The sequence below is a fragment of the Chenopodium album genome, chromosome 10, assembly GCF_948465745.1.
Source record: "Chenopodium album chromosome 10, dcCheAlbu1.1, whole genome shotgun sequence".
Classification (NCBI taxonomy): domain Eukaryota; kingdom Viridiplantae; phylum Streptophyta; class Magnoliopsida; order Caryophyllales; family Amaranthaceae; genus Chenopodium; species Chenopodium album.
The window spans coordinates 47,337,160-47,364,310 of NC_137843.1; the positions used below are offsets into that span (position 1 = coordinate 47,337,160).

Sequence of the window (27,151 nt, forward strand, 5' to 3'; positions counted from 1 at the left end):
CTCTGCAAACCTAGGCACCTAGGCACCTAGTCTATTTATAATCTCATTATAATTAGACTAGGGCACGAAGCCCAATAGCCTCTCAAAGCCCCTACATGGCCGGCCACCTAGAGAGATGAGGCCCATAATGGGCCTCGTCCTCTAATGCTCGATCTAGCCCCTTTGTGTGACCTTATAGGATCCGTCCAATTGGGCTTTGGCCTATTTTACTAGTCCAAAGATCGTAAGTACCTCTAGCTATGGCAAAACGACGACCCAAATGTCCGGACTTAATTATCTCCATAATTTGATCCAATTATATATCTAGTAATTGCACACGACGAAGACATAACTCCTTCATAAAGAATATATATGTTCTTTGTATAATAGATGTCATTGGTGACATGTCTAGTTTATGTAGTATTTTACCCCCATCCCTTGGTCATTATTAGTAGTGTTTTTGGCTCTTTAGAGCCACTTTTATTACTAATATGTGTTTTCTAGTGTTTTCGTAGTTTTGGTTGAGTTTTGTAGGGAATTGCACCTTTGGAGTACTTTCCCGGGATTTTATGGAGCAACTACGAGCATTGGAGGAGCACGGCCATCTTTCGTAGCCCAAGATCGGTTAGAGTAATCAAACCGGTGAATAAGGGCTCGACTTGTGTGAAGACGAGGCATTTGGACCGAATGATTAAAGCCCCAAAGAGGATATTTGGTTTGGGCCAAGTTACGAGCCTAAACGAGGAATCCAAGCGGCCCGAGGGTGTCCGCCCGATGGTCCGCCCGATGGTCCGCCCGGTGGTCCGCCTGGTGGTTCGCCCGGTGGTCTGCCCGATGGTCCGCCCGGTGGTCCGCCAGATGGTCCGCCCGATGGCACGCCCGATCGGGCAAAGAAGACTTATATCGCAACATCCCTTCGCCCGATCAAAAAGGCGCGTCCGGTCGGGCGGTGTGGCGCCCGGTCGGGCGCGTGTCTCTGATAGATCTTTTAAGCATCGTTTAGTTTGTTTTAGTTTAGGATTCTTGCTTATTATAAATATGTTTTCGTTAAGCAAGTTTAGGACTTCTTTTTTGACACTTCCTTATTCTCTCTTTACTATTGTAATTCTTTCTCTTAGACTTTCTCTCTTTACTTAAGCTTATTTTCTCTCTCTACACTTTATACTTTGTTCTTTACTCAACTCTTTATTCTGATTACTTTGGTAACGATTTCTTTTCTCTTAATCTCAGTTATTTATTTTATTCCTTCTATCATGTTTTATTTTATTGCTTTGATTAGTTTAGATTTAATTATGTGTGAGTAGTTCTTTTTCTAGGGTTTATGGGGATCCATAAATAATATGAAGGGGTAATTTATTGTTGTTAATTATCAATGCTATATTAATTTCCTATTGATTGATTTAATGCTCTGTGACTAGATTAGGCCTGATCTTTTATGCATGAGTTTGACAATATTGATTCGAGATTCGAGAGATGAGAATTGATGTTTAGGTCTAGTTTCAATAGGCAGGTTAATCTATAAATGGTTAAGTCGAGATTCGAGAGATGAGATTTAATACCGGTAGATTAATTCTGTGATTGTAATACGTAGCGAAAGCCCTTTATTATCTGGTTAATTGATGCATTAATGATTGTTTATTATGTTTTACCCTGGAATATTATTTATTGGTGAACCTATGCCCTAGGTCTTTAATTCATTGATTCCTCTTATTTTATTCTCCCTACTTATATTCTTCGTAGTATAATCTTTAAATCACAACAAATTGTTACTAATAATTTAGATTGCTATTAATTAATTAGGAATAGAAAGACTAGTTTCCCTGTGGATTCGACCCTACTTCCCTATCTACTTTAGTTAGAAGACTTAGGTAATTACTTTTGATTAGGTGATACGACTTTAGCCTGTCAAAATTTGGCGCCGTTGCCGGGGAATCGGTTATATTTTTTATTTCTAATTGTTTTTGTAGTCTAGATTATTTTCCTTCGTCCCGGAGAACATAAGTTTTTTGGGACAGTTCTCATATCTGTTGTCTAGTTCTTTGTTTATGCCCAGGTGTTCCACATCAGGCTACATTCCTTTCGATCCTGAGATTCGAGCGCTCTTTCCATAGGCAAAAGAATTTATACAAGCAAATACTGGCGAGTTCTGGTGGTGAAATTCCTAGAGACCCTTCATCTGATTCTAGTGATCCAGACACTTCTTCAGAATCAGAATTAGAGATGGGAGAAAATCCACCTAAAACGCTCAGCGACTATTCTCAGCCATCTTTGGCGCATTTTCCCCACCTTTCTCCTACGCCAGATCTCGAGGGAGTTCAATTCGAGATCAAGCCCCAGTTCATCACGATGATAGAAATGAAGCAATTTAGTGGAGCTAAGGGTGAAGACCCTAATCTACACATTGCCGACTACTGTCAATATTGTAACACTATAAGGCAAGCTGGGGTCACGCAAGACCAAATAAGGGAGATTCTCTTCCCTTTCTCTTTATGTGGAAAAGCTAAACTGTGGTTTAATGGTTTAAATAGAACTGCACTTGGCATTACTAATTGGGAGACTCTTATTTTGAATTTTTATAACAAGTATTACCCTGCAGATAAAACAGCTCTATTGAGAAGCGCAATTCAAAATTTCGCCCAAGAGCCAGATGAGTGACTATATGAAGCTTGGGAGAGATTCAAAGACCTGCAGAGAGAGTGCCCTCATCATAACTTAGCACAGTGGCAGTTGATACAAGCTTTCTACAATGGGATCGAAAATTCTTCTAGAGCAATTTTGGATTCTACAGCTAATGGGAGGTTTATGAACCTCAATGTTGATGATGCAGGTCAGGTTATTGAAGATATGGCGATCCATAATTCCCAATATGGGAATCCTAGAGGTTTTGCAAACAAGGGAAAACACCACGTCGATTCTGTATCCTTTTTGCAATCTCAATTAACCTCTATTTGTCAGAAATTGGATAACCTTACTACTGCTAATTCTAAAATAACTAATGTTTCTGCAATTGATAATAATTCTAATGATGCTTTCTGTGAAAATTGTGGAATTATAGGTCATTGGGAACATGAGTGTAGGAGTTCCATGGAGCAGGTTAACGCTTTTCAGTCCATCAAGCAAAATAACCCATACTCCAACACCTATAATCCCGGGTATCGGAACCATCCTTACCTTTCCTACAGGAGCAGTAATGTGCAAAATCCCACACCTCCACCTCCACAACAACCAGCACCACCACCTCAGCAGAAATATTACCATCCCAATGCTGGCCAGAAAAACCAACCACAAACTCCTCCACCACCTTCTGACCCAGCTTTATCAGAAATTAGAGCGATGTTAACTAGTATGCAAAAGCATATGGAGAGTAGAGACTCACAAATTGACTCGATTGTAGCCCACAATAAAGTCATAGATACTCAAATTGCACAGTTAGCCGCTGCTCTTCAGGTTCGCCCACAAGGAGCCCTACCATCGCAACCAGTACAACCCACAGATCAGGCGTTTGCAGTTACCCTCAGGAGTGGTTCACACTATGATGGGCCTCCTATGCCCAAAGAAGATGAACCTGTTTCAACAGAAATTGCTAATCCTGATTCCTTTATACCAAGGGATATTAATCCTAGCCCTGCAGGGCTAAAGGGTAGTACTAATATTTCTGATGTTACATTGCAGGGTAAAACTCCAGGGAAGGTTGTAACTCAAGACAGGAATAATGATGTGCAACAACCAATTATCAAACTACCATTCCCAAATCGACATTTGAAAACCACCATGGATAAGCAGTTTGGTAAGTTCCTTGACATGGTGAAGGATTTGCAAGTAACAGTTCCCTTTACAGAATTAATCACGCAAATACCTGCATATGCAAAATTCATGAAAGAAATATTGACTAGGAAAAGGTTTATTAGTGAGGTAGAGACTGCCGCTTTTACTGCTGAATGTAGTGTCGTACTACAAAATAAATCTCCACCCAAACTAAAAGATCCCGGTAGTTTTTCTATCCCTTGTCATATTGGCAATTTAATGATTGATAATGCATTGTGTGATTTGGGCGCTAGTGTTAGTGTCATGCCATTATCTGTGTGTTTAAAGCTAAAAATGGGTAAATTAAAGTCTACTAATATTACTCTGCAAATGGCCGATCGTTCTTCTAAATACCCCATAGGCATATTAGAAGACGTCCCTGTTAGAGTAGGTAAATTTTATATACCTGTGGATTTTGTTGTTCTTGATATGTCTGAGGATTTGCAAACCCCAATCATTTTGGGTAGACCCTTCCTTTATACTGCAGGAGCAATTATTGATGTAAAATGTGGTAAATTGACACTATCAGTAGGGGATGATAAAATTGTTTTTAATTTGAATAATACCCCTAAAAGCCCCATGATAGAGGAGAAGTGTTATAAAATTGATGTGGTTGGTAATTGTTCTAATAAGCCCCAGGCTTTTGTTAAAGATCTCTTGGAGGCGGTATCGTGTGTTGCATCTTCTACAGGTACAACTAACCGATGGATAGAGGAAGTGGACGCAATAGAGAGAGCCTTATACTGTGAAGGTCTTGGTTTTGAAGATGAGAAGGTGGAAATAAGTACACAAGTTGCGGAAACTGAGCCTATAGTGAGAGTTCCACCAGATCGTGTTGTAATAGCTCAACAAAGTGATAAATCGAGGCAACCAACAGTCAAAAAGGGTTCTCAATCGAACAAAAGTAAAGACCCACCAGTTCAAGCCAATGAGGATCCACCCAATAGGGTGAATTGGTGCCTTACAGGGCGTGTTAGGAAGCCGAGTCGTGGTTTAAAAATAGCTCAACCGGGTGAAGAACCACCCGACCAGGAGATAGGCCAAGGGGCTTAACTTCCTGACATGTGGTAAGAGGGTCGTGCGGGACCTAAATAAACCAGCGCTTTGCGGGAGGCAACCCGTATTTTTCTTGTTTTTTTTAGTCTTCTTTCTATTTCTTGTGAGAGGAGAGAGGAGAGAGTTTAATGAGTTTATTGAGTTGTACAGGTTAGAAGGAAAAGAGTTAGTCAAATTTGGAAAAAAGAGAAGGAGTCTCTCGTACCAATCATAGCCTCGGGCCCGACCAGGCGAAGGACCGCCCGACCGGGCGCGAGAGCAAGGGTGAAAAATTGACAATTTTTGCCCGACCGGGCGAAGGACCGCCCGACCGGGCACGAGAGTTGACGAGTACGGACATTTCGACTGCCCGACCGGGCGGTATGGCGCCCGATCGGGCGCGAGAACGAAGAGAATTTAAAGGGTTTATACCGCCCTACCGGGCGGTGTGGCGCCCGACCGGGCGCGAGAGCGGATCAGCAAAACTGCTCAACTTCGACAGGCCATAACTTTTGCGTTTCTTATTGTATTTGGGCGTGTGACCTATCGTTGGAAAGATCTTTAAGTCTACTTTCTAATGCAATTAGAATCACTGCATTATCATCTATATATCAAAAGTTATGATCAGATTAGTGCACCTGACTCAATTTTTATCTTTTTTCCACTAACACTTTGTTTCTTTCTTGCCCAATTTTGTTCCAAAGAGATGCATTGCAATCCTGAGGCTTTGGTGACATTGATGTGGTGATGATGAAGAGTAGTCACCTTGAATACTTGCTTCCCCTTAAGACAATGAGGACATTGTCTGATTTAGCTTGGGGGGAGGTTCTCGTGTTCATATGGTATATCTTTCACTCTCTCTCTTGGTATGCTTAGTGTAGTTTTACTGCTTTCCTAGTGTAGTTTTACTGCTTTCCTAGTGTAGTTTTATTGCTTTCCTATAAGAAAAATACAAAAAAATTGAAAAATTAAAAAATCCAAAAATACGTTCCAATGAATTGTAAATCATGCTTCTCTATGCCCCATACTTGAGAAAATTTGTTTTGATTCTTGGTTATTGATGATAAGCATTGTGGACTTGTTGGTCATGATTTGAAGTTTAATTGCTTGGATGCCTAAACATGCGTCAATTTTGTCCAACTACTTGTGAATATAGTGTTTGACTAGTTGATTTGGTTAGGAATGTGTGTTTAGTTCCTGGTATGTCAATGAATTTGAGTATTGGTTTGCAACTATGAGTAGTATTTCATGACTCACCTATTATGCACATGAGGAGGACGGCGTTCATTCTTTTAGGTAGCCTTCAGACGATATTAGATACATTTGTTCCCTTCTTGCTACCCATGTTGTTGCTTGTGCCCTTTTATTGTTTATTTAGCCACATTACAAGCCTTTTTAGCCCCATTGGTGACTAGTCCCAAGCTTGGCTTGGGGGAGCTATAGTTAGTGTGGTGAGGGAGTTGTAGTGTGCACATTATTTGCACAATGTGGAGGTATAAGAAGAGTAATTTGTTCTTTGATTTTTGTGATTGGAAAAAATAAGAATTTGTGTTTCAAAGTTGAAATTTCCAATGTGGAATAAAAAGAAAAAAAAAAGCAAAAGAAAAAAAATTGTTATATGTTCAAATTATCTATATGAAAGTTGCCCAAGAAAAATTCAAAGAAAAAAAAAGTATCAAGTTTGAAAAAAGAATGAGTTCAAAGTTTGTTTATTCACTCAAGTTCTACATTGTCATATTTTTATGAGTGAAATTGTAAGTGTTGGGATTGTTTATGTTGTTTGGAGTAGTATTTGGTGGATTCTTGTTGGAGTTAGTTATGTTGGAGATGTTGATCATTATTTATTTTGATTATTGGTTTTATTAGGATTTGGCTCCCTTTAAGCATGGCTTTTCTCTCACATGTTCCCAAATATTTCTTACCCTTTATCCTAGCCTTACATTACAAGCTTTAAAGACCTTCTGACCTTGTGCATAGAGTTGTGTAGATGTGAAAGTGTTGTTTATCAATGCAAATTATGAATTGACATATTCCGAGTCGACTATTAGGTTGAGTGCTTATCTTTTTAAACACACGAGTGTGTGAGTTTGGGATGGCATTGTTCACATAAAAGGGTGGTTGGAGAGCGATCGAGTACATCTTTTACTCGCCACATAAATGAGAGTTGAGTGTGTGAGCACTAGTCTTGAATTCTATATGCTCGTGTGGTTTGCTCTATTTGACAATTGTTGGGGAGGAAGAGTGATTGGATGAATGAGATTGATTGATATTGAAGCATGCTCATTAGATTTGCCTTGAATTGTCTGTGCTTGATTTGATTATTGGGGTGAGGAATGTTTTATATGTTCATTGATGAGCTCTTTGCTTAGGGACAAGCAAAGGTTTGGCTTGGGAGAGTTTGATATGTCTAGTTTATGTAGTATTTTACCCCCGTCCCTTGGTCATTATTAGTAGTGTTTTTGGCTCTTTAGAGCCACTTTTATTACTAATATGTGTTTTCTAGTGTTTTCGTAGTTTTGGTTGAGTTTTGTAGGGAATTGCACCTTTGGAGTACTTTCCCGGGATTTTATGGAGCAACTACGAGCATTGGAGGAGCACGGCCATCTTTCGTAGCCCAAGATCGGTTAGAGTAATCAAACCGGTGAATAAGGGCTCGACTTGTGTGAAGACGAGGCATTTGGACCGAATGATTAAAGCCCCAAAGAGGATATTTGGTTTGGGCCAAGTTACGAGCCTAAACGAGGAATCCAAGCGGCCCGAGGGTGTCCGCCCGATGGTCCGCCCGATGGTCCGCCCGGTGGTCCGCCTGGTGGTCCGCCCGGTGGTCTGCCCGATGGTCCGCCCGGTGGTCCGCCAGATGGTCCGCCCGATGGCGCGCCCGATCGGGCAAAGAAGACTTATATTGCAACATCCCTTCGCCCGATCAAAAAGGCGCGTCCGGTCGGGCGGTGTGGCGCCCGGTCGGGCGCGTGTCTCTGATAGATCTTTTAAGCATCGTTTAGTTTGTTTTAGTTTAGGATTCTTGCTTATTATAAATATGTTTTCGTTAAGCAAGTTTAGGACTTCTTTTTTGACACTTCCTTATTCTCTCTTTACTATTGTAATTCTTTCTCTTAGACTTTCTCTCTTTACTTAAGCTTATTTTCTCTCTCTACACTTTATACTTTGTTCTTTACTCAACTCTTTATTCTGATTACTTTGGTAACGATTTCTTTTCTCTTAATCTCAGTTATTTATTTTATTCCTTCTATCATGTTTTATTTTATTGCTTTGATTAGTTTAGATTTAATTATGTGTGAGTAGTTCTTTTTCTAGGGTTTATGGGGATCCATAAATAATATGAAGGGGTAATTTATTGTTGTTAATTATCAATGCTATATTAATTTCCTATTGATTGATTTAATGCTCTGTGACTAGATTAGGCCTGATCTTTTATGCATGAGTTTGACAATATTGATTCGAGATTCGAGAGATGAGAATTGATGTTTAGGTCTAGTTTCAATAGGCAGGTTAATCTATAAATGGTTAAGTCGAGATTCGAGAGATGAGATTTAATACCGGTAGATTAATTCTGTGATTGTAATACGTAGCGAAAGCCCTTTATTATCTGGTTAATTGATGCATTAATGATTGGTTATTATGTTTTACCCTGGAATATTATTTATTGGTGAACCTATGCCCTAGGTCTTTAATTCATTGATTCCTCTTATTTTATTCTCCCTACTTATATTCTTCGTAGTATAATCTTTAAATCACAACAAATTGTTACTAATAATTTAGATTGCTATTAATTAATTAGGAATAGAAAGACTAGTTTCCCTGTGGATTCGACCCTACTTCCCTATCTACTTTAGTTAGAGGACTTAGGTAATTACTTTTGATTAGGTGATACGACTTTAGCCTGTCAATTGGCTATATTTTCTGGAATTTTAAGTAGTGATGATTAATCAAAGAAAAGCAAAAGAACGAAGGTGACCACTATCCAATTAGTTAGGGCCTGTTCACTTCAGCTTAATTTCAGTTCAGCTCCAATCAGTTCAGTTCTATTCAACTCCAATCAGTTCAGTTCAGCTCCTAATTTCCCTCTCTCATAAAATATTCATTTCACTTCAGCTCCAATCAGTTTAGTTCAGTTCAGCTCCAATCAGTTCAGTTCAGTTAAGTTTAGCTCAGTTCAGTAAATGTGAACATGCCCTTAACCATTAAGATATTAAATAATTAATAAAGAATGGAAATATTGAATTAATGATATTTCTGTTTATTGAATTTAGAAATAATGTTTTAAGATCCACTTTATGGAATCGATATGCGGATCAATTACAAGATTATTTATCTGAGCATCCAGGCCATAAAGTTATCATCTTATCACGGTTTGTGAAAATCAAGACTTGGCAAGGTATGTAAAATATAAAAATTAGTGATCTTTTTTTTTCTCTTCTTATTTTTTTTAAATTTAATATACATTGGTAAAGTTGAAAGTGATCTTTTCGTTCACTTAAATTTGGAAATTAAAACACGTGATATAGAATGGAAGAATTGCACAAACAACAAAAGGAACAATGCTATGGCGTATGGGTGCCAATACTTCTACATGTATTACTTTCATTTCATTAATTATGTATGTATATGATTTTTACTTCCAATAAGATCACATGTATTTTTTTTGCCTTAATATATTTTGTTTTTGTTTTGTTTTGCAGACACATAACAAAAAGGAGGCCTACTAGATTGAAGCTAAAATAGATAAAATGACAGAGAAGTGATGAGTAGAATAAATTAATGATGAATAATATAAGGTCATTGGCTTAATTATCATCTCGAAAATATATGTTAATTATTTTTTTAATATTGGCAGGAATTATCACTCATTTCCTTGTCTATATTGATTAGATGTTATTGTTTAACTTTTTTCTATGTTTAGTGCTATTATTCCCTCTTCAGGGACCTGCCCCTCTTTCCCCTCAATAATAATATAAAATTTTTTTAAGATAATGCATATACTTCACAATACTATTAAATATGTGTATTATACGACAAGTAACAATTAAAATTCTTAATCAATGGTAAAAGATTTAGGTCCGTGCAAACTATTATTCATTTATAAAACGTTATTGTCTATATTATTTTGTCCTTATAAATAAAATATATGTACCCATCTTGACCTTATATATAGATGTAAAAGTTTAACTATAGAATTGTTGTATGGTATAAAAAAAAAATTCAATATAAAGGAACAATCTTGAGAAGATATCTTTAGATTCATTAGTTTATATATGTATTAATGTATAATTATAAGAATGGTTAAACATTTACTAATTTAACTTTCAATTCTTCGTAAAAAAATTTAACAATATTCATTAAAAAAGGTCTTATATAATGACTATGATTAATAATAATAATAATAATAATAATAATAATAATAATAATAATAATAATAATAATAATAATAATTCAATTATATCTGCACGGGTCTTACACTAGTTTTTATATAAAATAAATCAACTTGAATTTTATTACTACAAAAAAATATTATAAAAATCATAGTTAATCATATCATATTAATATATATTACCGTATATTAGTTTTTTTTTTAAAGATATTATCTTATATAAGTTTATCATGATTTATAAATCCCTATTATAAAAGTACATAATTATTTATATGAAAGAAATATGTTACTTTAAAATAAGAAAGATATTTTATATAATAATATACCATAGCTTTAAAGTAGGTTTAACAAAAAAAAAATAGATAAATAAAAAAAAAAAATAATTATTTTGGAGGGAAAAAATTTAATCAGGAGATGACATGTGTCACTCCCGGTCTCTCTTTTAGTATATAGTATTGATAAGTTTATCATGATTTATAAATCCCTATTATAAAAGTACATAATTACTTATATGAAAGAAATATGTTACTTTAAAATAGGAAAGATATTTTATATAATAATATACCATAACTTTAAAGTAGGTTTAACCAAAAAATAAATAAATAAATAAAATAAAATAAATAAAAATAAAAATAATTATTTTGGAGTTAAAAAATTTAACCAGGAGATGACATGTGTCACTCCCGATCTCTCTTTAAGTATATAGTATTGATTGATGATTGATAATAACTATATACTAAATGCAAAATCAAGAATGACACATGTCATTCTCTGGTTGAAAATTTTCCTGCCTTTTTAACTTTTCTTTTTCTTTTTTTCCAAATCGTCATTTTTTTTGGCAATTATATATAAAGCATATTCTATATTGTATTCAACAAAAATATTTTAACATTTCTTTTATATATATATATATATATATATATATTATATTAGGTATTTTTCTATAAAAATACAAACATATCTACGTATATAAGGTAATAATATATTAGAATATACAATCATTCAACTTTGCATATATTTTTTGAAAGTCTTTTTTTTTTTTTTTTGGCTCCACTTGGGATTGACACTTAGCTTAGTATACATTTGTTAATTTAATTATAATAACAATAACAGTGCTATTCAATAATTATAAATAAAAATTGATCATTAACTATCGCTAAAAAAAAAAGAAAAAAAAAATGTCTACTAAATTTGTATAAAACATTGTGCCGGTCAAAATATGCCAACAAAATAGGAATAGATCGATGGGGTTTATAAGTACATTGCACGGGTAGTAATTACCATAAATTTTCATTCTTACATAAAAACGTATAATCATTAAATTTCTTACATTTTTTCAAAAACGTTTAACAATGATAAATAACTTTTGACATCAATATACATATAGCATTCAAGTGTTTTGTTTAGAAAATAAATTCAAGTACGTTATTTGATTTCAATTTATTTATTTATTTATTTATATTATTTATTATATATTATTATTATTATTATTATTATTATTATTATTATTATTTTATTTTTTATTTTTTTTTGTTTTTGCAAATCATTATATATATATTATATATATATATGTATTTTATTATTATTATTATTATTATTATTTTTTTTTTTTTTTTTTTTTTTTTTTTTTTTTTTTTGCAAATCATTGTTAAATTAACATTGTAATTCATAAGTAGGTTAAGAAAAACTGTGCGTTGCATGGAACTTAAGCTAGTTATACTCTAGGTATAGATAAACTAAAATTACTTACATGTAGTCTTTTTTTTTTTTTTTTTTTTTTTTTCTTGAAAATAGAACTTCAGAGATAATTGAGCAATTACAAAGTTTAAAGGAAACAAAGTAAATGGAAGGAAATACAACAAACCAAACTAACAAAACCACTAAACAATATAGAAAGCAAATAAGTACTTGTGGAAATCATTGTCCGTGGGGACCTTCAGGACATGGATGGAATTCGGAGAAGACTTCTAACTTGCAATTACCTGCAAAAACACATTTACTTGTGTTTGTGTGGTTATGAAGACGGTTAAAAATTAGAAATGATCTTGCCTTTGTAGAGGAACTTTTGCATAGAATTGGAGTCAAAATTTTAATTTAATGGAGTTTGTGAAAGTAAGGAACTGCTACGGGCAAAGGATACCAAAACACGAGAAGGCGAGACTTGGAGCTCGTCATTGAATAAGTAATCCCAAGTGCCTAAAGCCAAATAATGAGATTCCAGACTCACTTTCTAAATTTTATCCATAAAACGTACAAAAACCTTACATTCTCAATCAATTGTTTGTGGCCTGTACCTATGTTAAATTTTTAAGTATAAGTATTATCACTATTATCACTTAATGCCTATATGATCAGATTCTCTTTCTTCAACGCGTCATGTATATATGTATGTTAGTACGTGGTGGTGGGTGGACCATTATTCCTTGAATAGAATACACTATCTTACAATTCCATAAGACTTTGTACAAGTCTTCTTAATTTAGTAATTGACTTGTCATCAATACGTTGGAAGTGCACCATAACCTACGCCTAAAGTTTATTTTACGTCTTGGAATTGAGTCTTACACAATACCACATCATCTCCATGATGCAAGCTCACAACGTACCAGATTTATATGTTTTGAGTGTTTGACGATTAATATTGGCATTGACGCACCGTATTTGTATATACATGTACATAGGTGATGTATATATGTAAGCTTCAACGCCATTAATTATAATCAATTTGAACTGGCCATGTTCATACGCATTATTCTTTGCGTTTTTAATGGGTTAAAATTATAATTATTAAACCACTTTGTAGTTATTTTAATGTAAGTCTCCCCTAGCCAACCAAAGGAATAAATATATACACATTACACATATAAATTTTTGTAATTTTAAACACTTCATTTTCCTTGCTACATATTTTATCTCTTGGCTACATTCTTCTAAGCCAGAGGCCTATTCCCATTTTTTTGTATGATTAAGCCAAGTCGATTATCGATATCGACGGTGAAAATGGAAGGTCTTGTGCAATGTCCTGCCAACTATGTTCCTCTCACTCCAGTTAGTTTCTTGGAAAGAGCTGCGAGAGTTTATCCTGACCAGATTTCTCTGGTGTATGGAGATGTCGATTTTACTTGGAAACTAACTCACCAAAGATGTTTGAAACTTGCTTCAGCTCTATCTTCTCTTGGGATATCTTATGGTGACTTTGTAAGTTGTTTTTCTTCTCTTTTTTTTTTTTTTTTTTTCTTTTTTCTTTTTTCTTTTTCTCTAGCTCTCTTTCAAAACAAGCTATATATACACAAGCCGATACAATGATAGACTATTACAATTTACAACAGTAAGTCTTTAATACTATATGAAGTACTCGTAATGATACAATGATAGACTATTACAATTTACATGTCTATATACTATTACTTGTCTAATTATTGTACGAGTACAATAGTTTATACTCCAGATTAATTAAACTAACCTAGTATGTGCGCTGGAACGTCTTTCTCTTCTGCTTTTACTTACCAATTTATTTACCATGGGTGTATAATTAGTGACAGATCTTGGCAAAAAATATTAGAGGAGCCGAGATTTGAATTTCTTACCTCTCGCTCAAAATTAATCATTATGTCCTAATATTTTATATGTAAAATAATTTTTTAAATTCATTACAATAATTTACCAGGGACCAGGCCCCAAATGGTCCTAGTAGAAGGTCCCCTCTATGTATAATTACACAAAAGAACATTAAAAGTTGAGCAAATAAACTCAAATTTGTTAACCTTAACTCACTATATTTGACATGGGTGTATAATATTATGCCCTTATAGAGAAAATGTTCTTGGAAGACTCACTATAAATCCATGTATAAAAAGTGTATAACCTATAAGTCTATAACAAGTTAATTTATGAACTATCACGTACCTAAGTTTGACTTAGAATAAAAAATTAATAATTTTTGTTTATGAAGTACCGAGTACTTGGACTATTTGATTAAAGATTACATCTATATACTAGCTTAACGCAACCTAAATACTTTTCCTTTATGTTGGTACAACTTATGAATTAGTGTGTGAAAGCTAAGGAATATGGGTTGCATAAAAGTAATGACATCAACTTACCAATACTCGATGTATTTCTTAGTTCTTCTAAAAAATAAAAAAAATAAAAATAAAAAAAATAAAAAAAAAAAAAAAAACTTACCAATACTCGATGTATTATGAATCAGTAACAGAAATATATGAAATTACACAAACTGATAAATGCATTTTAGGTGATTTAGATTTAGAATTGTCTTTTGTAATAAATAAAGATCATTATTTACTAAGGTGTTGTTTGGTTGGAAGATAATTTCCTTGAAAATGGAATTTCCTAGGAAGTATTAAAATGAAGGTGTCTTTGGTTGGAGGGAAATAAGCTAAACATGAGAAATAACAATTTTAAGGGAAATACGAATTCCCACAACCCATGGGAAATTACTCACCAACTCCCCCCTTGGTGAGTTGAATTTCCTAAGAAATGCAATTTCCTATAGTGTCAACCAAACAATTTAGCTTAATTCCTAGGAAAATTATAAGGGAAAATGACATATAAATTCTCATGGGAAGTTATTTCCCATATGAACCAAACGAGCACTAAGAAATACTTCATGTTATATACATTATTTTGTAATACTAATGTATATTAAACCATAAAAATAATTGAAGTTAAGCCCTGTTTATTTCAACTTTTTTTTTTTTTTTTGAACTGAAATTATTTTTAATTTACTGAACTGAAATTATTTTTGCTGAACAAAAGTTATTTTCACCAATTTTCTATTATATATATATATATATATATATATATATATATATATATATATATATATTTTTAATATTACTGACTTTTACTGAACTGAAATTAATTTGATTGAACTGAACTTATTTTTACTGAACTGAAATTATTTTTTTGCAGAATTTAAATTAGTTTTACTGAAAAATTATTTTTTTAAGGTGAATTGAACAAGGCCTTATACTTAATTAGAATATAAGTAATGGACCGCAGGACCGATGATATATGTACTTGTATTGTCAAATAGAGATTGGTCCATTAAAACAGCTCAATGTTATCATGCTCGTATTGCCTTGTATCAAGTTGATTCACTGTTACCTCGAGGTGACAATCTAGTCATTTAAATCGATCTTGAATAGGGTTATTTTGGGACTACTCATTTTTGGGTAAGAATCTTTCGTGTTGTTTCTTGTTCAGATCGGGTCAAATTGAATCAAGTAATTTATGTAGACTTAGGGTTTATGGTAGGATAGTTAAGGTATGGGTCAGATTTGTCACATCCTTGGCCTTGTGGCAATGCAGTTACGTACACAATTTAGGCATTTGTGGGCATTCTCGCTAGTTCTTGCATTGTAGCTTGCATTGATGGGTCACGTGTCAAAATTCAACTTTATATTATTTGTATAATTGTATTTTCCATATTTAATGATCTTTAAGTTTTAAATGAAAGTAGGAAATTATGATGTTACTATCTATTCGATGATCACTAAGGCTCAGTTTATTTCATCTTATACTAAACTAAAATTAATTTTAGAAATTAATTTACTCAACTGAATTATATTTGTTAAATTTATATTATTTTTACTAAATTGAAATTTATTTTACTAAACTTATATTATTTTCCTGAAGTAAAATTATTTTTACTGATTCTCTATTATATTTTTTCTTTACAATTAATGATTTTAACTAAAATGAACTTATGCCTTATACTATATTTATTTTTATTAAACTGAACTTATTTTTAATAAACTAAAAATTATTTTTATTTACTAAATTGGAATAATTTTACAAAATATTATTTTTTTAAGTAAAGTGAACAAGGCCTAAGAGTATTTTTATTTAATTTCCAAAAATCATGCTCTTTAGAGAATCACTAATAATAATGTGATATGAATCACCTTTCAAAAAAAGAAAACAAAAATTGATTCATATGAATCATATTCTATGTTATCTTGCTTTAATCTGAATTGTTATGTAGACCAAATGAACAAATATAGGTGTTGTGATCTCGCCAACATTTTTATAGCATCGGAGCATCCCAGTTCCCAAACTCACTAATGCCGCGCCCCTCTGCATGCATGTGATACTCTTGTTGCTTAGCTTAGCATGTTATTGGCTTACCTTGTTCTTGTTGCGCGACGTTAAATGCCCTCGTTCCGTCGTCCCTCGCACTTGTTGCCGATGGACAAGAGTGCTCTTTTTTCAAATCAATACATATAATAGCATGGACTGTGCATGATATTCGTGACAAGTTCGTTCATAGTTGGTTGCACCCTTGTTATCTTTGAGCAATATCCAATAATGCACCGTAAGATCCGGTGTAAACACACTATATGTGGCAACATGTCTAGGAGGAATTAATTGCCAAATTATGAATGACATGCAATTTGGTGGGATGATTGTCCAAGCTCCTCTATATTAATACATTAACCAGGCCAGGTGCTTAATTAAAGAATAAGTATACTACTCAACTTGCTAATTAGTAAAATAAGCTTAGAGTATTATTTGATTCGATTACGTAGTAGTAAAAAATAAGTTGTACTGTAATACGTAATAATAATTTAACTATAAGAAATAATTATGATAAAAAAAAAATTAATATAAGCTAAAATAAATATCCAATGAGTAGAACATGTTCTTTTCAAGAAGGGTTTTTTTTTTTTTTTAAATGAGAAAGTGTTCTTATTTAGTTATGTTGTTAGGAGGCTATTACATGCATATAAAATATCACTTTTTCGGTGTCTCAAAAAAAAAAAACGTTTCTTTTTTGAGGTGAAAATAAGGGAGAAATTAATAGAATTACCACGTATCTTTTTGGATTTGCAATGTATATTCCACTTAAAAAATTAAAGCTCACAGCCACACTATAGTCGAAACGATAAACGATATATGCTATTCAAACAAAATGCTACAGCCAAACATATATAGCCAAGTTTTGCCGAGATAATTAGATACGAAGTACATTTTCTTGTTTGTGAACACATTTCCTTTGCACGACGACTAGTCCTTAGTTGTAGATAAAACCAACGTTTAAATCATAATTGAAATCGAAGACCACTTCACTTCTCCAATATTTCGGCATTACAAGTCAACTAACCACATTGTCAACCACGCAAAACACGATGGGATTTGATATGTCCCTCTCATTTTTGTTCTCTTCCGGCCGGAAACGTCCAGAACTTATTTATCAATACATATTACAAGAATAAGGAAATACGGAATAAAATATATAGAGAAATAAAAAATGCAAGTTTATTATAAAAAAAAAAAATAAAAAAAAAATAAAAAAAAAAAGCCAAAGATCCAAAAGATATTTTCCTAAAGAGAGATGCAAAAGTTTGACTTTTAGACTATATATGTACACCACTTTTGATAATTGATAATAGATTTGCACTAATTGCATAGTTTCAGGCACAAACTTTTTACTACATATATAAAAAAGAGGTTATATGCGCGTTTTTCTGTGACCGACTGATTAACCACTGATCGAGTAACCCATGACCAAGTAACCTCTGATCATCCAACTAACCTATGACCGAGTAACTTCTGACCAGTCGAGTAACCCTTGACCAAGTCACTCCTTATTGAGTAAATACTGACCGATCAAGTGGCCAACCACATATGAAACTTTGTGTATATACTTATTGATCATATTCAAACAAGTGCAGGTCATTGTTCTATGTGATTGACTATTATTATGTCTAATAAGTGCATATAGAAAATAACAATATAGCATAGAGTTGATCATGTTAGGCCAAGCCCACTTTTGGGTGGGCATTAGGCAAAAAAATTTCTGCTTGAAATATTTTTGTTTTTACTCGAGTCTTGGACATGCATTTTAAAACTTTTTAGTTATTTTTAGCTCAGTCCAAAAAAAATCCGCCCCAATATGGCATATTTTGGGAAACATTTTCTTTTTGAACCTAACTCAGCTAACCCTTTGATCACCTCTATTTATAGTGGTCATTGGTCATGTATTGTTATTTTTGAACAGGGAGTTAGAGGATGATATCCTAATCCTCTACACCTTTGTGGCCTAGATCCACCATTGAGTTCAAAATTTCACGGTTAGCATATGTACCAGTTAGAATAATAGTGGACCATTTATTTAAGTGCATTACTTTCCTATAGTGGTCGCATTTTATGTAGTGGAATAAGGAAGGATCTTTTAATATGAATAATGAAGCATACATTGGTAGATAAAGAATAGAATATATACAAGTTCAATTAGGGTTATGCATAAGTCACGTGTGAACCTGAACTGATATTACACCCTTTTTTTTTTTTTTTTTTTTTTTTTTTTTTTTTTTTTTTTGAGCGGAACTGATATTACACCTAGATTTATGTCGTTAATGAAATTAGGTACTTGATATCAATAGCATAAAATTTTAGTAGTAAAATTCAATTCATTAGTTTTTTTATACCCAAATAAATTTCATATTCAATGTCAAATACCCAGTGTGTTGTCCAATTGAGATTATATTAGGATTTTAGTACTTAACTAGGGTCAATAATTAACAATACCACATAACTCAACTACAATTTTCTCAATAATAAAAATGCATGGAAAAATTAATAAGTGTCTATGTTTTGTAGGAAAAAGAATTAACTCAATTAGGAAAATATAAAAAAGAAATCAATTAAGTGTTTATATATTTTTTTTTGAAACCCAATTAAGTGTTTATATAACGATGTTAATAATGTAGTTCATCACATGATGTTGTTATTCTTCTATGTCATGTAGGTTGTAGCAATGGTTCCAAGTACTCCAGAACTATATAAACTTCACTTTGGTGTCGCAATGGCGGGCGGTGTTCTTTCAACTTTGAATCCAAGCTTGGACATAATTACTCTTTCCACAATATTGGAGGAGTTAGAGCCCAAATGTATATTTCTTGATCATCAAAACATCGAATCAGTTTTCGAAATTTTCAACCTTCTCAATGACAAACTAGTCAAGACCCCTCTAATAGTCCTTACGTCGATTTCATCTTGTGCATCAAAATTACCTAATAGTCTATACTATAATAAGCTTCTTGATATGGGTCGATTCGATGATTTTGAACCTATTATGCCTAATAATGAATGTGATCCGATTTTAGTGACTTACACGTCTGGTTCTACTGGTCATCCTAAAGGTGTGGCGTATAGTCATAGAGCGGCCTACTTGAATGCGTTAGGAGAAATTCTTCGAAGTGATTTAAGAGAGCAATCCAAAGTCGTATTCTTGTGGACTGCGGATTTGTTTCGAGCTAATGGATGGGGGTTTACATGGGCAATTGCTGCCCTTGGTGGAACGAATGTATTTCTTAGCAACACGAAACATGGTAACGTACTTCACTCTATATCTTTGTACAAGGTCACTCATTTATCTGGTCACCCCAGCATTTTATCAACTATTGTTGAAGAAAATCATAGGAATGCTAGTGAATTTGTTCTTCCACATAAGGTTTATGCTCATGTTGCCGGTGTTATGCCACCGTGTGATACCATAACCAAGGTCGAAAAATTGGGGTTTGAGGTTGTGCATAGGTATGGAATGACCGAGATTCTTGGACCTCCAGTGATTAACAAATTGTGGAATAATAATTGTGCCAAAGCATTAAATAGTAATGTCAATATTATGGATCATTTGATGGAAGAGTTTGATGTTAAAGATCCAAATACTATGAAAAGTGCACCTTGTGATGGGAAAACAATAGGGGAAATCATGTTTAAGGGAAATGCTTTGATGATGGGATACCTTAAGGCTCCTACTATGACTAAAAAGGTTTTCAAGGGTGGATGGTTCCACACGGGGGACTTGGCCGTTAAGCACCAAGATGGTCGCGTACAACTTAAGGACCGTTTCATTGATGCCATCGTATCAAAGGGAGAAAGCATAAGTAGCTTGGAGATAGAAGCAGTGTTACTAACTCATCCAAAAGTTCTTCAAGCCGCGGTAGTTGCTATGCCTGTTAATCATGATTCGAACAATGATGAGGTACCTTGTGCTTTTCTTAAGCTTAAGATTGGGTATGATGCAAGTGAAGGAGAAATAATTCAATTTTGTAGTGAAAAATTACCCATTCAATTGATACCTAAGGTTGTGGTTTTTGGGAACTTGGCTATTAGTTCAACTGGTAAAGTGCAGAAATTTATTCTAAGGGAACTAGCCAAATCCTTGAACAATCAACCAGCATCACTTCATGACTTCAATTCATAATGGAAAGGTCTTGTGCTCCAATATATAAATAAAGAGAAAACTAGGTTACGATTTATTAAATGCTTGCCATCTTATAAACATTTTGTTATCACTTATCTAATTTACATGTTACTTATTACGGACTATTATAAATTATAATCATACAATTAACTTTGTGGTTATTGATTATACACTCTTCCTAAATACAAAGTGATTATTTTTTTGTTGTACTGTCCATATAACGGTTTCTATATATTAGACTTGCAATTATCATCACACTTGTCATTTTCACCAAAAAAAAAAAAAAAAATCATCACACTTGTCATGATAAGCCATATTTAGTGTATAGCTAATGGGCCGATGTTATAAGCCCTAATCTCTTTTAGGTTGTATATAAATACATGTTTATACTCTAATACAACTAAGGGAAATCAATTCCCGACATGGTATCGGAGCCTCTAAAATTCTAATCCCTAAAATTCTAATTTTTTCTATCATTCTAAATCCTAAAATTCTAATTTTTTTTTTCCTACCATTCCACTACTCCTACTACTTGTTCAATTATGGTGAACGACAACAATATTGTATCTTCTTCTATTCTATTTGATCAACAGGATAATTTTCTATCTAAGTGACGTTATAAGTCGAAGCTATACTGTACTTACCATGTAAAATTAATGTGAGGCAAAAGCTTCAGTATATTCATTGATTGGCAAAGTATATATAGCGGCGTACAAAGAATTATCAGCTTAGGAAACTATCTTAGCTATCTTATGCCAACTATGCAAATCAAATTATAATCATATCTTTACATAATTATCACATTTCCCATAATTCTATCTTATTAACACCCCCCAAGGTTGAGCACGATGCGGATCGAAGGTGCCCAACTTGGATAAGAGGAAATCAAACTGTCGTTTACCAAGTGCCTGGGTAAAAATATCGGCTAACTAAGAATTCGTAGAAACATGAGAGGGCTTAATTATACCTTCTAAAATAGCCTCCCTCACAAAATGACAATCACCTTCAATATGTTTGGTGCGCTCGTGAAACACCGGATTCTTGGCAATATGCAACGCCAATTGACTATCACAAAACAAAGGAATAGCCTTGGGATGTTGAATGCCAAGACTAAGGGCCTGTTCTCATTGACTGAACTAAACTGAACTGAACTTATTAGAGCTGAACTGAACTGAACTGAATTGAAATGAATATTTTATGAGAGAAGGAAATTAGGAGCTGAACTGAACTGAACTGAACTTTTTAGAGCTGAACTGAACTGAACTGAAAAATAATCTGATGAGACAGGGCCTAAGCAACAAGCCTTTTAGCCATTTGAATTCACATGTAATAGCAGCCACAGAGCGATATTCTGCCTCTGAGGAAGATGTAGAAACTGTGTGTTGCTTATTTGTTTTCCATGAAATAGGAGACTGACCTAAGAAAACCAACCATCCAGTTAAAGAACGACGAGTAATTGGACATTCTGCCCAATCTGAGTCACACCACCCTTGCAAAGTCAAATTACTATCAGCTCGAAGCAGAATCCCTTGCCCCGAGGTGCCCTTCAAATATCTAACAACCTGCAAAGCTGCTTCCCAATGCTCCACTCGAGGTTGTTGCATAAATTGAGACAAAATGTGCACTGAATATGCAAGATTAGGACGAGTCACGGCAAGATACACAAGTCGTCCAACTAGACAACGAACGGAAAATATATCACACATATATTTTTTGATATCTCATTCCTCTAACACCTTCCTGCAATCGTAACGGCAGTAACACGAACGTTGCTATTGGAAATTCTTAACTTTGTTGAAGTCGATCGAGTTGCACTACTTTGTTGATGTCTCTTTCATTAAAAACAAACTTTTGCAGCCATATTTCTTTTACTGAGAATTACAACACTTTCATGTTAATTAACCATTCATTGAGAGGGTTTTTTTGGTTCCCTCTAGGGTTTCCCCTTGGGAGGGTTTTTCTAGCCTCTATTGCTAGATTTTTTTTGTTTTTTTGAAGGTTTTCCTTCACTCTTTTCCTTTTCTCTCTTTCACTTTCATCTCTTTTCTTCTGATCTCAATTGTAAATTTTTGTAGGGGCTTCCACCGGTATTTTTACCGGTGATAAGCCCCAAAAAACTTTTTAATTCCTTTCAATAAATGGATCCCATCTTTGTGATGGTGTTTATTCAATTAGGGTTATTTTCTTTGTTTGTTCGTGTGCTAAAGTTTGAAGATTTAGGGGTTCATCATTTCTGAAAGTATCTAAAAGGTCATATGAGTTTTTTCACCCAAACAACTACTCATCCGTGGATTCCAAGCCGAATTAGTGCTAACTCACAGATTGTATTGCTTCGGATGAAGTTTTTTATTAAGGCGATCGTTGATCAAATCTACAATGTAACTAGTTCTAAGGTGATTTGTACTTCTATTGAAATTTTAGAAGGAATTGTTTGTAAGTGCTGTTTGGCTATCTTTCATTAATGAAATCCTTTTTCTTCTTGTCAAAAAAAAAAAAAAAAAAAAAAAAAAAAAAAAAAAAAAAAAAAAAAAATTACAACACTTTCGACACCCATGGTTTGACTACCGAAACTATTGTTGAAAATGAAAAAAACAAAAAAAAAAATAAATAAAAAAATAAAAAAAAAAAAACTCTTCTCAAACTGCTATGGATAGATTTTAAATCAAATTTATCTACAATTTTTTTTTATATAGTAATGTTACTCAAACACTCAAACTTATCTTCTGAAAGTCTGACTCTTTGGCAACCATCATATCTATTCTTTACCCTATTATATATTTCCTCCGTTTCTTAGTTGACACGTTTCTTTAGTCACGTTTGCCAATGAACTAATTCAACCATTACTATCTTTAATTATTGATAAACAAAAATTATAAAAGTTAATATTTTGAAAATATATATTGTGATGAATGTAACAAGATCCTACATGACTATATTTTTCATTAGGTATAAAGCACTAAACGCGGTCAAAGTAGAGTAAGTAAATAGTGCTAAAGTCAAAACGTGTCAACTAATAAAAAACGGAGGTGGTATAAAAAAACCTTTCAATACTCTACTACTCTCTCCAAACCTTCTCGGAGAATCGCAATCCAATGCAATTTCTCACCCGCATGTCAATTCCTACATTAAACAAGATTTGAGATGCCATATCCTAGATTAGTCTTTCATGTCGGTCACCCGTGTTGGTGGGGTAAAGGATAATGATGATGACTAAATCACCATTATCATTATAAGTTACTCTTAATAGTTTGTGTAATTCCTTGAATTGCTACTTTTCTTTAGGTTGATAGCCAAATATCTCAAAACTTAGCTAATGTACCTAGTCATAGTTTGTTGATCTTCAATGCTCCATTCATGTACTATATGTACTCATATACACTCATCAATATAATTAAGATTTTCAATATTCTCTTTCTCATAACATTATTAATAGCTTCAATTTGTTTATCCGACGTTCTTTCATTCTAACTGCATGGTGTGATAGATAATACATGCAAATAGAAATTTTTACTATGTTTATGATATAATAGTATGATAATACATAATCCAATCAAAGGCTCCAACCATACGTTTATGTTTTTGATTCAGTTGGTCCTTTGATATGGTATCAAAAACTAACTTGACAAGGCCTGGGTTCAAATCTCACCCACTCTTCCTTTTACATGAAATATTTAGAGTTGGGTGTGACGATGCTCATACAATCATACTGCATCCACATTTGAAGCCCAAATGGCTTTTATATAAGGAGGCATGATATAGCTTTAACCATAAGCCTAAACTATTGATTGAGTTGGTCCTTGATCAATGGAAACCACTCTTATATAATTATGGTCAAATGAGAAGGTCATTATAATGAGAAGGATGAGAAGTAATTTCATAAGTTCATATTGAATGATCTAATGGCTCTAATCACATGTTTCATTAATGGCAAGTTTGTAACTAATGTAAAAATACATTTCTCATATCTTTCCTTGCTCCGGTAATGTTCCTTTTCCTCTCTACCTGTTCATTACTTTCCCATATTATTTTCAAAAGAAGTTTACCACACCACCCTCTACATCACTTCCCCATTCCCCCCCCCCCCCCAATTTCCTCTCTCCTCCCAATTCCCCTCATTCTATGTCCTTCATTTTCATATCTTTTTCCCACCCTTTTTTCTCTTAAATTTGCCAAAGATATTTCATTATTAAGGTTTGTATGTGATGGAAAACAGCACAGTAGGAAGAACCGAAGTATACAAAGGATTAAATCAAAGAGTGGAATCGATTATGCATAAATTTTAAACTGAATTTGCATTATTTTTGTAAAAAATGTGCTTATTTTAAAGATGATATGTGCATATTTATTAACAGAAAAGTGCAAATCATTTGTACTATTGTAGGGAATATTTCAAGCATCCCACTCTTGAACCCCACTGTGATCATACACTTAAGCATGGTGGCGTCCAAAGGGAAGGAAGCTAGAGCAAAAGAGTCGCCAACAAGTTTTAGGAACTTGTAAGCCGTTCACAGGATGAAGGTTACACCACTCCACAATCCATTAGATCGCTAACTCCATAGTGGTCCTGAACCATGACTGGATATTCGGGAATGAAGGTACAAATCCAACCTAAAAGAAATTGAACCTGCCATAAATAGGCCTCTACTTTATTCTTCTCATATTCATGTGCGCTTTTTGACTAACATACAATCAATATATTAATCCTAAACCTGTTAAATTTATGTTGGTTGAATATTAATGCACAAACAAATCTATTATTGGCGATCACTTGAATTAAAATCACATTAGCCTAAATAAAATTATATTAATTATCTTATTAAGCGTGATTTCAATTACAAATTCCCTTTAATCCTGCAAAAGAGGGCGTGATCAAGCAATAACAATAATATCAAGCAACATATAAATTATTAATACAACAAATCATCATCACCATAAAAAATCTCAATAAAGCATAATAATATTACTAGCAAGATCCTAGGCATGATACTAACAAGATTAATAACAAATCCTAGCATGTTACTAGACAATAAAGATCAAAGCTTTAACCTCACATGATACTAGCATGATAGAAGAAATAGGAAGCAACCTAATCATGATACTAGAAAGCAATAAATAACATACTAACATGATACTAGGAATTAAAATAATCTAAACATGATTTCTACAAAATAAAACAATAAAATTACTTACTTTGTTGCCTCGTATCTCTTTCTATAAAAACAATACACACGTTAGTAATTTCAAGGAAAATATTAAATCAAACAATTAATTTAAATAATTGAAATAGGGATTTGGGACCAAACCCTCAGAAATTATCAACCATTCACGTCTAGGGCGAAGGCAAATTCGAGTTTGGTTATGTGTGTCTAAGACTCGTGAATGCGGTATTGTATTTTAAAAAGGCTAGGCTTAGAAATCAAGAGAGAGAAGGAAAGAATAAGCTTCTAGATTTTAGAGAGAAAGAATTAGAAGATTGTTGATGATCGAAAACGGGGAAATACAACCCTATTTGTAGGAAAAACATCCGGAACGCTTCGAAAAGAGTCAGAATTTGACTCGAAGTAAAACAGATCCTATCGCGATGCGATAAGGCCATCGCGACGTGACAGAACCTATCGCGATGCAATCGCGATAGGCTCTCCGCATCGCGATGACTGGACCAGGATAAAAAAATCCCATACGAAGTCCTTTTCCCTATACAATTAGGTAATTAGACTCTGAACTATCTTAATTAAAATCAGTTTTATCTTTTCAAATCACTTGTTTTATTCCAAATTATTCCTTATAATATTAAAACATATAATTATTAATCCTAACTCTATTAGAATTTAAAATAACCTTCTAGATTAATCTAGAAAATTAAAGTAATTCCTAATAACCTTAGGAATGATAATTAATGGGCCATTCACTTGATCATTGGGCCATATAAAACCATATTGGGCCCAATTTAGTTATTTTTTACCATAATTACCTCACTATTCATCGGAATTGGGCTCATAATATATCGTTGGAAATCTCTTTTCAAGCTCTATCCAACTACACTATTATTGGACCCGTATTATGGACCAAACTAAATTGGACAAGATATCTTCCATAAATAAGGTACGAAAAGAAATATTTTCAAAACAGAAAGAAGTATTTTTATTAAAAACAGACGCATCACGTGACTCTTTCACATTTCACCTCGTTCGATAATCAAATGACATGAAAGGCACTCATCACTAGGTTTGGTTTTGGGGAGACACAATCAGGTGTCTACAGAAGCCCCCACTTTGACTGAGTTTGGAGAAACATAAATTTCGAAAAAAAAGTCAAAGTAACGACAAGGACGGAGAATGATTCAGAACGTTCTGCGATCCAAAATCATTCTTGTAACGCCGATACCTGCAAACTAGCGTTAGTTTAAACAGATAAGAGAGTTAAGAAACACGTATCTTGCACCGTCGAGTACACGTCTTGCTGCATTTGTGACGACCTTCCTCAAACTAAGGGATATCGCCGAAGACCACTCCGCTTGTAGCTGCCTTCATTTGTGCTGTGACAGCCCTCCGCAGGCTAGGGAACACCATCGAAGATCACTCCACTTGTAGCAATCTCCTGCTATTTTGTGACCATTTTCCGCAAGCTAGGGAACATAATCAAAGATAACTCCTCTTGTAGCCATCTCCCGTTTTCTAGATAATTCTCTACAAGCTAAGGAACGTTGT

General features: G+C 33.7%; 1 non-coding gene and 1 pseudogene across 1 annotated transcript; one reads left to right on the forward strand and one right to left on the reverse strand.

Moving 5' to 3' along the window:
• Window positions 1-2,586: 2,586 nt before the first annotated feature.
• On the reverse strand, window positions 2,587-2,693 carry LOC145565824 (small nucleolar RNA R71). Its single transcript, XR_014095196.1, has one exon. It is a non-coding gene; the product is annotated as a small nucleolar RNA R71 (small nucleolar RNA).
• A 10,514-nt stretch (window positions 2,694-13,207) lies between these two features.
• Window positions 13,208-20,444, forward strand: LOC145565285 (butanoate--CoA ligase AAE1 pseudogene; annotated as a pseudogene).
• The last annotated feature ends 6,707 nt before the right edge of the window (window positions 20,445-27,151 follow it).